At 41.8% G+C, this 11,694-nt stretch overlaps 1 protein-coding gene across 1 annotated transcript in view; it reads right to left on the reverse strand.

Annotated features, from left to right (window-relative positions):
- LOC129832189 (A-kinase anchor protein SPHKAP-like) overlaps window positions 1-9,490 on the reverse strand; it is a 139,020-nt gene extending 129,530 nt beyond the window's left edge. Inside the window, exon 1 of the mRNA XM_055896042.1 lies at window positions 9,412-9,490. The gene's annotated coding sequence lies outside the window, so the exon portion shown is untranslated. The remainder of the gene's footprint in view (window positions 1-9,411) is intronic.
- Window positions 9,491-11,694: the final 2,204 nt, after the last annotated feature.

The following is an 11,694-nucleotide window of genomic DNA, read 5'->3' on the forward strand; positions in this document are numbered from 1 at the left end:
CAGCTCAGACGGCGCTGGGCAGATGGGCAGCACAGGCGGCGCTGGGCAGACGGGCAGCGCAGGCGGCGCTGGGCAGACAGCAGATTCTGGCCTGCTGAGGCGCACAGTAAGCCTGGTGCGTGGTGCCGGAACTGGTGGTACCGGGCTAAGGACACGCACCTCAAGGCTAATGCGGGGAGCAGCAACAGGACGTACAGGACTCTGGAGATGCACAGGAGGCTTGATGCGTGGTGCCGGAACTGGTGATACCGGGCTGGAGACACGCACCACAGGGCGAGTGCGTGGAGGAGGAACAGGGCTCTGGAGACGCACTGGAAGCCTGGTGCGTAGTGTTGGCACTGGTGGTAATGGGCTGGGGCGAGGAGGTGGCACCAGATAGACCGGACCGTGAAGGCGTACTGGAGCTCTTGAGCACCGAGCCTGCCCAACCTTACCTGGTTGAATGCTCCCCGTAGCCAGGCCAGTGCGTCGAGGTGGAATAGCCCGCACTGGGCTGTGCTGGTGAACCGGGGACATCATGCGTAAGGCTGGTGCCATGTACGCCGGCCCGAGGAGACGCACTGGAGACCAGATGCGTTGAGCCGGCTTCATGGCACCTGGCTCGATGCCCACTCTAGCCCGGCCGACATGAGGAGCTGGGATGTACCGCACCGGGCTATGTACACGTACAGGAGACACCGTGCGCTCTTCCGCATAACACGGTGCCTGCCCGTACTCACGCTCTCCACGGTAAGCACGAGGAGTTGGCGCAGGTTTCCTACCTGACTTTGCCACACTCCCCGAGAGCCTCCCCCCAATAAATTTTTGGGGCTGCCTCTCTGGCTTCCAGCCGCGCTTCCGTGCTGCCTTCTCATACCACCGCCTCTCGGCTTTAGCGGCCTCCAGCTCTTCACGAGGGCGGCGATATTCTCCAGGTTGTGCCCAGGGTCCTCCGCCATCCAGAATTTCCTCCCAATTCCAATAGTCCTGCGATCGCTGCTGCTGCCTTGTATCACGCTGCTTGGTCTGATTTTGGTGGGTGATTCTGTCACGATCGTCGTAACGTGGAAGAGAGGAGGACCAAGGCGCAGCTTGATAACAATACATCTTCTTTTATTGAAGACGAAAACGAAACGAAGGACACTATACAAACTAAACAAAACAACAAACGACCGTGAAGCTATAAAACGAAAGTGCAGACACAAGCAACTAACGTAAAGACATAGACAATCACCCACGAACTATCTAATGAATATGGCTGCCTAAATATGGTTCCCAATCAGAGACAACAATAGACAGCTGTCTCTAATTGAGAACCAATCTAGGCAACCATAGACATACATACGCCTAGACTGAACACTGCCCCATAAACATACAAAAAAACCTAGACAATACAAAACACATACATCCCCCATGTCACACCCTGACTTAACTAAAATAATAAAGAAAACAAAGATAACTAAGGCCAGGGTGTGACAGTTCTTAACTGACTTGCCTAGTTAAAAAAAGGTTACACATCACGATTGGGTCATGTGCAGATGCTCTCGGAATTTATGATTATTTGGATCCTGTGGGCAGGTTTGAGACAAACCCAACCCAAGGAAAACTGTTGTGGTACTCTTCATTCTGTGACATACCATTTTTTTCTATCATCCCGCAAATCTGTTTTGGACGAGACTGACTTTATGGCCCTCTCCCTTAGTCCTGCCGGGGCAATACAAAGTTTGCCTGACCAGAAATGAAACTACATGTGATGTGGTATATCCTACGCATGCTGTGTATCCACTTTAGGAGTTTTAGAGCACAGCACAATAGTTATGATATACTGTCACCAACAAGACCTGTCCCTACAACCATTATCCAATGGAAGACAATTGCACACTCCCTAAAAACATTTGTGGCATTGTGTTGTGTGACAAAACTGCACCTTTTAGTGGCCTTTTATTGTTCCCAGCACAAGGTGTACCTGTGTAATGATCATGCTGTTTAATCAGCTTTTTGATATGCCACACCTGTCAGGTGGATGGATTATCTTGGCAAAGGAGAAATGCTTACTAACAGGGGTGTAAACAAATGTGTACACAACATTTTAGAGAAATAAGCTTTTTGTGCAAATGGAAAATATATGGGATCTTTTATTTCAGCTCATGAAACATGGGACCAACACTTTACATGTTGCGTTTATATTTTTGTTCAGTGTCTATACATGTAAACAGGAGTAATAGTGACCAGTAGCAGGATAAATAGATAGACTCTAATGGTAATATATACATGTAAACAGCAGTAATAGTGACCTGTAACAGGATAAATAGATACTAATGGTAATATATACATGTACACAGCAGTAATAGTGACCAGTAGCAGGATAAATAGATAGACTCAAATGGTAATATATACATGTAAACAGGAGTAATAGTGACCAGTAACAGGATAAATAGATTGATACTAATGGTAATATATACATGTAAACAGCAGTAATAGTGACCAGTAGCAGGTTAAATAGATACTAATGGTAATATATACATGTAAACAGCAGTAATAGTGACCAGTAGCAGGACAAATAGATAGACTCTAATGGTGATATATACATGTAAACAGCAGTAATAGTGACCAGTAGCAGGATAAATAGATACTAATGGTAATATATACATGTAAACAGCAGTAATAGTGACTAGTAGCAGGATAAATAGATTGATACTCATGGTAATGGCAATAAAAAAATTATGAACAGCAGCTGTTTAGGAGTCTATTGGTCTGAGCCACACAACAGCCCACACTGACTACAGATACTGTACATAAACAGTAGAGCCCTAGAACAGCAAGCTGACGTGAAATACATGTGCCCTGTATTACATCTAAAGGCAGATTCAGAAAGAAAGAGAGAGAGAGAGAAGAGAGAGAGGAGAGAGAAGAGAGAGACCCAGCTCAGATGAAGGGATGAACAGCAGGGATGAAGGAGAGGAGAGGACACAGATCCACACAATCACCTCTGATTGATTGCCATCTTTCCCCTCCGCCTCTCAAATAACAGTTTTTTTTTCAATCACTTCGATACAATTTTCACAAGTATGTAGTCCATTTTCACAACTTTAAGCGCAGACATCAAACAGATCATCAAAATGGCTCGTGTTTCAAAACATTTTCAGTTGAGTAGAACAAACAAATTCAGAAAGTAATTTGTTCACTGCACCAAATCACTCTTTCAATTTGGATAAATTGTAACATTCACTTTACTTTTCATACGATTTTCTTGTAATTTGTCAACAATACAATGAACTATCATTTATCAAACTGCTCAAAATGTATAACTACAGAACCAAAATGATGCAGTGCCTAGTTAACATGATGTATATAGTTTGAGCACTGTATATTTCTATATTTCTACCTCATAAATGTATCAATTGGACATCAATTTATGTTGTAAGGTAAAACCAAATCATATATGGATGTGGCTGTAAATACTACATCACCATTCTCCATCAGCCAGTGTGCTTCAATTGGACAAAGTGAAGAGTCACTACCTGGGGATTTCCATAAAAAATGACCCATGAGCACCATCATGTGAAGTTCTTAGGAGCATATCAAATTGGGTGTCAAATGAAAGTTAAGAGTCTATATTTTTGGGAAATGAAGGCATAGATACATTTTTCAACATTTTTCCATCAACAAAAATGTGGCATAAGTAAAGTCTTTGATTTCTGGATAAATAGATGGAAAAGCTGTCACCTGGATCATAGCTGTCACCTGGATTCACCTGGTCAGTCTATGTCATGGAAAGAGCAGGTGTTCCTGTTAATGGAATTTATATGTTCAAATTAATTATTAGAATATTCAACCCTGAAACCATATAATTGTATGAAATTGATTAGAATCATAAAATTATTATTAATGATGTGTGTAGTTTTGGTCAGTAAAATTATAATAAATGATGAGTGTAGCTTTAGTCAGAATTAGGGTAAAACAATATATCTGTACAATATGTCTTTATAGTGTCTTTAACACAGACTGTCTGAGCACACAGACTGTCGGTGCCGACCTTGGCTGGGGGCCACTGAGAGATTTGGGAGAGTGCAGGGAGTACTTCTCACGGTTTCCCTAATCTTGGGGGAGGACAGGGAATGCTTCTCACGGTCTCCATAATCTTTATCGGCTGGGTAGTGATACAGTATGTGTGTAGGATACCTACTGTTCGTGTGTATGTATGTGCTTATTATATCTACTGTTTGTGTGGAAGTATGTGCGCCACTATAAAATGGATGTCTTTGTATTGTGGACTTCAGAATGTTCTCGTGAATAAACTGTACTAACCTTTTGCATAAGCTGAGTCTTTGACTAATTATTATTAAACCCATGGTCGTACAAACCTCGGGGATTGGTCAAAGCTATTGATTGATTGTTATTATCATTGGGATTGAAAATTCTCCTGACAGTTCCTAATGCTGTGTATACTCAACTTTTCAGATTTCGTTTTCAAATTCAGTTCCCCAAATTCAGATTCAAAACCAGAGACAACATCCTGGTACTTTGCCAGCCAGCAATTTTGAAAGATGTAACTTACATTTCTTTCTATTGTATTAACTGATTTTTAAAATAACTAAATTGAGAAGATACTATGCAGTGTTTTGGTGATTAACTTCACTAGGGTAGGGGGCAGCATTCGAAATGTTGGATGAATAGCATGCCCAAATTAAACTGCCTGCTACTCGGGCCCAGAAGAACTGGTAGATTTGGATAGAAAACACTCTAAAGTTTCCAAAAACTGTTAAAATAGTGTCTGTGAGTATAACAGAACTGATTTGGCAGGCGAAAACCTGAGAACAATCCATTCAGGAAGTCGTTTTTTGGGGGGTTTTGTAGTTTTCTATTCAATGCCATTACAGTATCCATTGACTTAGGACTCAAATTGCAGTTCCCATGCCTTCCACTAGATGTCAACAGTCTTTAGAAATTGTTTCAGGCTTGTATTCTGAAAAATGAGGAAGGAAGAGCAGTCTGAATGAGTGGACCCTAAAGTGTCACAGAGCTTTTTCATGCTCACGACCGAGAGTGTGCCTTTCTTGTTTACCTTTTATATTGACAACGTTATTGTCCGGTTGAAATATTATCGATTATTTTATCTAAAAACAACCTGAGGATTGAATATAAACATCTTTTGACATGTTTCTATGAACTTTACGAATACAATCTGGATTTTTTTGTCTGCCTGTTTTGACTGCGTTTGAGCCTGTGGATTACTGAAGAAAACACGCGAACAAAACTGAGGTTTTTTGGATATAAAGAGACTATATCGAACAAAAGGAACATTTATTGAGTAAATTAATGTCTGCTCAGTGCAACCATATGAAGATCATCAAAGGTAAGGGATTAATTTTATCTCTATTTCTGACTTGTGTAACTCTTCTACTTGGCTGGTTACTGTTTGTAATGATTTGTCTGCTGGGCTATGTTCTCAAATAATCGTACGGTATGCTTTCGCCGTAAAGCATTTTTAAAATCTGACACCGTGGTTGGATTTACAAGAAGTTCATCTTTAAACCTATGTAAAATATGTTTTGTTTTCTGAATTTTTATAATGAGTATTTCTGTATTTGGATTTGGCGCCCTGCAGTTTCACTGGCTGTTGACGAGGTGGGACGCTACCGTCCCACATACCCAAGTGAGGTTAAACCAATGTACTCATTATATTCCACAGTAAACTTAGATTTTGGAAAAATGGTTGTGTTGTGAAAGATGTCTACAAACATTTTTGAATGTAACACTGGCTGCGTTACAAGTGTTACCAGCTTGGAGTTTTGTACTATGAATTCACCATATACTTCTGATAATAGTAACAAAGCGATACAAAAACTGTAAATGGTAGCTAAAATTAGTAAACGGTGAGACTATAATTATCTGATGAATTGTTGACTAAACAAAATGTTCTCATGGTATTTCACGTAAAATTTTGATTTTTTTGAATGACATGAATGACTCAGGGGTGAAAGATGTGGGAAACCCCAGTGAATGCACAATCAATACACAATCAAAGGTTCTGAACATAAGATAGGGGAGTATTACAAGTGTTATCAGTTTAGAGTTTTGTACTTATACCACAACATCTGAAAAATTTGCCAAAGTGATTGAATTTTTAAAAACTTTTCCTGTAATTCCTTTCATCTAATCATCTGGACCTAATCATGGTTCCTGGTGTGGAGAGCAGCTTTACTTTCAACCACTAAACATATTCATTGTAAACCCAGGAAAGCAAGTGGTGTGTATATGTCTCTGTGTAGGTTCACTGAGACTACAAAACATTAGGAACAACTTCCTAATATTGAGTTGTACCCCCTTTTGCCCTCAGAACAGCCTCGATTCATCGGGACATGGACTACAAGGTGTCAAAAGCGTTCCACAGGGATGCTGGCCCATGTTGACTCCAATGCTTCCCACAGTTGTGTAAAGTTGGCTGGATGTCCTTTGGATGGTGGACCATTCTTGATACACACAGGAAACTATTCAGTGTGAAAAACCCAGCAACATTACAGTTCTTGAAGCAAACCGGTGTGCCTGGCACCTACTACCAAACCCCATTGAAAGGCACTTAAATATTTTGTCTTGCCCATTCACCCACTGAATGGCTCACCTGCACAGTCCATTTCTCAATTGTCTCAAAACTAAAAATCCTTCTTTAACCTGTCTCCTCCCCTTGATCTACACTGATTGAAATGGATTTAACAAGTGACATCAATAAGGGATCATAGCTTTCACCTGGTCAGTCTATTTCATGGAAAGAGCAGGTGTTCCTAAGGTTTTGTATATTCAGTATATGAGTGTGTGTGTGTGTGTGTGTGTGTGTGTGTGTGTGTGTGTGTGTGTGTGTGTGTGTGTGTGTGTGTGTGTGTGTGTGTGTGTGTGTGTGTGTGTGTGTGTGTGTGTGTGTGTGTGTGTGTGTGCGTTTGTTTGCATACGCGGCTACATGTGTGCCATTGTGTATGTGTCTTGTTGGCTGTGTTGGTGGTAGCACTACTTCGGAGTCTAGTGAAAGCAGCAGCAAGATAAAGATCACAAGAGCTATATTGGCAAAGTGAAGTGAACAAGCTGTAACCATGGCCTTTGGAGACTCCAATTAAAAGACCTCCACCTCTCTGCTCAAGATGTGTCATGGAGAATGGTAGCTAGTATTACTGAACAGGAAAGCATTCTCCTTACCCCATTCCTTGCTTTCTTTCACTGTGGCTACTGGTTCAGAGTGCCAACAGTGTCAAGTCTGACTGCTGTAGGGTGTGTTGTTATTCTGTGGAGAGATACAGACTTCATTCACTAGCGTTCTATTTTGATTGATTGCTCTGTGGCCGAAGAAGAGGTGTGTTTTCACTCTAGGTTAATCTGCATTGGGTTAATCTGTTAATCTGCATCAAGCATTGCCTGATGTGAACCATGCCTCAAGCAAAATATATCTCAGAAGACCTAAGATTAAGAATTGTTGCCTTGCATAAAGCTGGAAAGGGTTACAAAAGTATCTCTAAAAGTCAGTCAATGGTAAGACATATTGTCTATAAATGGAGAAATTTCAGCACTGTTGGTAGTCTCCCTAGGAGTGGCCGTCCTGCAAAAAATGATTGCAAGAGCACAGCACAGAATACTCGATGAGGTTAAGAAGAATCCTAGAGTGTCAGCTAAAGACTTACAGACATCTCTGGAAGATGCTAACATCTCTATTGACGAGTCTACAATATGTAAAACACTAAACAAGAATGGTGTTCATGGGAGGACAATGGAAGAAACCACTGCTGTCCAAAAAAAACATTGCTGCACATCTGAAGTTCGCAAAAGAGCACCTGGATGTTCCACAGCGCTACTGGCAAAATATTATGTGCATAGATGAAACTACAGTTGTGTTGCTTGGAAGGAACACACAGCACTATGTGTGGAGAAAAAAAGCCACATCACACCAACATCAAAACCTAATCCCAACTGTAAACTATGGTGGAGGGAGCATCATGGTTTGGGGCTGCTTTGCTGCCTCAGGGCCTGGACAGCTTGCTATCATTGACGGAAAAATGTATTCCCAAGTTTATCAAGACATTTTTCAGGAGAATGTAAGGCTATCAACAGAAGTTAGGTGATGCAACAGGACAACAACCCAAAAGACAGAAGTAAATCAACAACAGAATGGCTTCAACAGAAGAAAATACGCCTTCTGGGTTAGCCCAGTCAGTCCTGACCTCAACCCGATTGAGATGCTGTGGCATGACCTCAAGAGAGCGGTTCACACCAGACATCCCAAGAATATTGTGGAACTGAAACAGTTTTGTAAAGAGGAATGGTCCAAAATTCCTCCTGACCGTTGTGCAGATATGATCTACAACTACAGTAAACGTTTGGTTGAGGTTATTGCTGCCAAAAGGAGGGTCAACCAGTTATTAAATCCAAGGGTTCACATACTTGTTCCACCCTGCACTGTGACTGTTTACACGGTGTGTTCAGTAAAGACATGAAAACGTATAGTTGTTTGTGTGTTATTAGTTTAAACAGACTGTGTTTGTCTATTGTTGTGACCTAGATGAAGATCAGATCCAATTTTATGACCAATTTATGCAGAAATCCAGGTAATTCCAAAGGTTTCACATACTTTTTCTTGCCACTGTACTGTTTTACACTTACATTCTCAGTGGTCTGGAACTCTGCACGACCCTGCACTGTGGCTTTTGTGACGCAAATAGCCAGTAACGAGCTTAGTCGATGAGGGAAAACGGGAACCGGCACTCTATCACCGCCAATCTCTCTCTCAATATTAGCACCAACATGTCAACACTGAAATAACACCTGTATGGCTAGAAATATTAAGCACTCTACAAAAGACAATAGCAATCTCTTAAACCATATCACTATGACCCTTAAGTGAAACACAAAACATTATCCCCCTTACTGTATACAAATACATTCCTGTGTTCTGCCTGTGTTTGGGGGATCATTTTGCAGACATGATAATGAGATGAGGCCTTTGCTGTTCCACTTGTTGATCTTGGGTGGGGTAATGATTATGGCAACCTAACCCTGCTGGAGGAAGGAGCACCTGGCAGGGCCCAGAGCAGATTTTCATCCCACTCCATTGTGTGATGAATGTCGATGCATATAGCACTGAGTCAGCAGCTTAGCATTAGCACAGCGCTACGCCACTCCATAAGACTCTGTGTACCGCACCATGGTCACGCTGCTAACAGGCTAATACAATAGCATGACACTATTCAGTGCATTACTTACAGTACAAAACAGCCAGCCTGAATAGAGCGTAAGGCATGTGGGATCTCTGGAGACAAGTATTGCAGCCATCATGCAATAATTCCAGCATTGTGTACACACACACACACACCATACACAGCTCCATACTGATGTTACCAGCACACTCAGACAACTCCAACAGCAAGGAAAGAGAGACGGTAGTGCACTCACCAGATGCAGTAGTTTGATCACATCCCCTTAGGTGGGGTAGAGTAGTGTATGTACTCTCTATCTGCCTGTCTCTCTGTACAGACTCTCTCTCTCTCTCTCCCTCGCTCTACCACTTCCCCCTTTATTAACCCTCTTTCTCTCCACAGAGTAGTAGGCTAAAGTGGTTGTGTGTTTGTGTGTATGCGTGTGTGCGTGTGTGCACACCTGCGTGCCTGTGTTAGTGTGTAAGAGAGAGATTGGTGTATTTCCCCCCAGGCTGTGTGTGTGTAGGTCTTAGTGTGGCTCTGCTTAATCCCTACTGAGAGGAGAGAGGGAGCAGGTGCTAGGTAGCAAGGAGTCAGTAGAGAATAACAAACTAATTCTACACTGTACACACACAAAACACACACAAAAAACACACACACTCATGCACACACACACAAACAACAACAAACAAACAAACAGTAAGTCAGTCAATTGAACATGTCACTTTGTGCTCAACACACTGTTACAGATAAACACTAAAAAACAACACATGCAAATTCCCCTGAATATTTCAAATGCATGTCATGGTGGTAACTCCAAGTTCAAACTCCCAAGTTCAAAGAGAGGTCCACAAATCCCTAAAAGGAACTGATTATGTTATCTCACGCAAACACACACACACAACCTGCTGGGCAAAAACACATCATTTCAACGCAAAACATCTCATGTGATGACGTTGAATCAACATGGAAAACTGATTGGAGTTGGAAAAAGTCTTCAACGTAAGGACATTTTCTATTTTTAAAACCTAAATCCAATGACATGCTGATGTTTTTTTTCTTCACATTTAATTCACGTTAGTTGACAACTCAACCAAATATAAATCAAAATTAGACGTTGAACTGACGTCTGTGCCTAACGAGAAGCATCAAGCACCATGCGCACACACACACGCGCACACACACACACACACACACACAATTATGCCTAAATGGATTAGGGTCTAAAACAGGACTCCCTGTATGAAGCTGTTTAACTGGAAGTGTCCTTGACACAGTAGCCTTTGGGAGCTGGTAGACCTTGGCAAACACTGGAGTAGGATCAGCTAGGATCACAGGTAGGATCAGCTAACCAGAGAGGACAGGGATAGGTAGGGATGCCACTGCCCCCTGCCAAAATCCATAACTACGGTGATCAGGGAGGGACCCTGGCATGGTAGGAGGACTGTAGTTTCACTCATGCATGCAGGCACACACACATACTGCGGTACAAACTACAGGAAAGACTGTAAAAAAGACTTTGTTTGTTTACTATGGACATTCTGTAGTATCCTGTTATGTCCTCCCCTTGTATTTCATAATGCATACCAAGCCATACAGCAGCTCATCAACATCCTGTTCATGTAAGTTTGAGACAAATTATTTATCAAAATAATCTCCCCCAGGAAACAGAAAAACACTTGTCCTATCATCATATACCATATCGGTTGTGCCGCGAGTCTTTTCAGAGAGAGAGAGAGAGAGAGATAGAAAATTTGAGAGTTAAGTTGATTTTGCTAAGCAAAAGTGATAACGACAAAAGTGATAGCGAACCATGTTCCTACCTTTACATTTTTTTAAATGTACACTACCGTTCAAAAGTTTGGGGTCATTTAGAAATGTCCTTGTTTTCCATGAAAACATACATGAAATTAGTTGCAAAATGCATAGGAAATATAGTCAAGATGTTGACAAGGTTATAAATAATGATTTTTAATTGAAATAATAATTGTGTCCTTCAACCTTTGCTTTCGTCAAAGAATCCTCCATTTGCAGAAATTACAGCCTTGCAGACCTTTGGCATTCTAGTTGTCAATTTGTTGAGGTAATATGAAGAGATTTCACCCCATGCTTCCTGAAGCACCTCCCACAAGTTGCATTGGCTTGATGGGCACTTCTTACGTACCATACGGTCAAGCTGCTCCCACAACAGCTCAATAGGGTTGAGATCCAGTGACTGTGCTGGCCACTCCATTATAGACAGAATACCAGCTGACTGCTTCCTCCCTAAATAGTTATTGCAGAATTTGGAGCTGTTCTTTGGGTCATTGTCCTGTTGTAAGAGGAAATTGGCTCCAGTTAAGCGCCGTCCACAGGGTATGGCATAGTGTTGCAAAATTAAGTGATAGCTTTCCTTCAAGATCCCTTTTACCCTGTACAATCTCCCACTTTAACACCACCAAAGCACCCCCAGACCATCACATTGCCTCCAAAATACTTGACAGATGGCGTCAAGCACTCCTCCAACATCTTTTCATTTGTCTGCGTCTCACGAATGTTC

Source organism: Salvelinus fontinalis, chromosome 33 (genome assembly GCF_029448725.1).
Source record: "Salvelinus fontinalis isolate EN_2023a chromosome 33, ASM2944872v1, whole genome shotgun sequence".
NCBI lineage: Eukaryota > Metazoa > Chordata > Actinopteri > Salmoniformes > Salmonidae > Salvelinus > Salvelinus fontinalis.